The sequence below is a fragment of the Arachis ipaensis genome, chromosome B03 (genome assembly GCF_000816755.2).
Source record: "Arachis ipaensis cultivar K30076 chromosome B03, Araip1.1, whole genome shotgun sequence".
In the NCBI taxonomy this organism is placed as follows: Eukaryota; Viridiplantae; Streptophyta; class Magnoliopsida; order Fabales; family Fabaceae; genus Arachis; species Arachis ipaensis.
This window is the reverse complement of record NC_029787.2, coordinates 1,818,514-1,820,356: the sequence shown is the minus strand read 5'-3', so window position 1 is coordinate 1,820,356 and position 1,843 is coordinate 1,818,514.

The window sequence follows — 1,843 nt, the reverse complement described above, 5'->3', positions numbered from 1 at the left end:
GTAATAGGTATTCATCCTTTCTTTTAATGAGAGGCCGAAATATTGATTGAACTTTTTTGTTTTTTTAGTTTACTATCGTTCTCTTGGTTCTTATGGTATTGACAACAATGGAATGACTTTGAAATTTGAATTATGACTTTTTTGTTTTTTGTTTAAAAGAAAATATTCTTTTTTTATTGTCTAAAAATGTTCAAATGTAAGTGAAATTAAACTAGTTTACGAATAATAATTGTGAAGTTAATTTGTATGTGTTATAATAGTAGGGATTAATTTCATTTATTTTTTTCTTTCTAACTCATACAATTATTTATTTATTTATATTAAAGAGTAAATAACTAGAAGTGAATGTGGAACCTGCCCCTTTCTGAATCAAGGGGTAAGATTTATAGGCTCCTCGAGTTTGCTGGTGAGCTCCTGTTAGTTCCGATATTCCTGGTCAAGTGCCGTTATGGATATCTTGTGAAGAGACGTGATTGAGTGGCGTATTCTGTTTCGGAGATAATTTATAAAGTTTGTTTGTTCAGTTCTGCTCGGTTCCGATTTTTAAGGTCAGTCTGCCACTGAACCTCCATGCCGATTATGGTGTGGTACGCATCAAGTAGTATTCATTTGGTGTGTAGTAGCCTCCATTTTTGGGACTTTCACATTAACATTATTAATTAAAGTGTAGAGCGTAAACCAAACAATATCCACAATATGTTGGGATGTTGTTGGTAGTTTCATCTCAAGGGACATTCTAAAATGAACCTTTTACTTGTGTTATAGTACTAAACACTATTAGCTATTTTTGGAACTCCCTATAATATAATCAAAGCATCACAAACCTAGAATTTTGTAAGAGTGTATATTCAAATAGTTTTTTAAAAAATTTTATGTAGGATATTTTTGCTTTTTAAAAAAATTTTGTTCATACTCTATCTCAATATTATGGCCTAAGTCTAAATAAATCAAAAAGCCCAATTTAAAGATTGGCCTTCGTTACCCACCGACCTCCTCAGAAGAGGTCAGATTCGACACGGACTCCTTCCCAAAGAAGTCGGGTTCGACGGATATTTGGCAGATAACACTTATTCAAATAAGTAACTGTCCCTGAAATCTCTCAATCCATTTTCAGGAGTCATATCTCAACTACTCTAAAATAAAGTGATGGTTATCCACCTTGAAAAGTGGAACTACTCCAACAGTGATTATTGAATCGCCACTATATATATCCTAACACTTTTCAGGTATCTCTAAGTTCCTCTAAGTTCCATCAATACTCTCTAAACCTACTTAATCCCTTGTTGACTTAGGCATCGAAGTGTCTTTACAGGTACCACCCTCCATTCTTTTACATACACAAATCGGATAGCGGCTCCCAGATGCGAATCAAGTCGGAGACTACCTCCTTTTGACGCTTGGGCCAATATGTCTGTAACCAGTAACCACCGATAAAAAAAAAAGTGTTATCATAGAAAAAAAATGTCTAATTTCTATACATACTATTTTATGAAAAAAATATTAAAAAAAAAGTACATAATAATAAGACTTGATTAGATATTAATTAATATGAATGGAGTTATGACGGCTATTAAAAATTACCATAAAAAAAAACTCATTACACTTAAATTTTAAGAATTTCTAGAATAACTAAAATTTTTTTAATGATTTAAACCGCCACAAATTAAAAAAAGAAACGCACAAATAAGAAAAAGTACATTCGTCAATAAAGTTAAAGTAAAACTTAATTAGGCTGCATTTATATAGCATAATTTTATTAATTTCATAAAAAAAAACCTTCTTTATTGATAACAAAAAAGGGTGTAAATTACACAATGAGTTGACTCATTCTCTATGAAGTCTT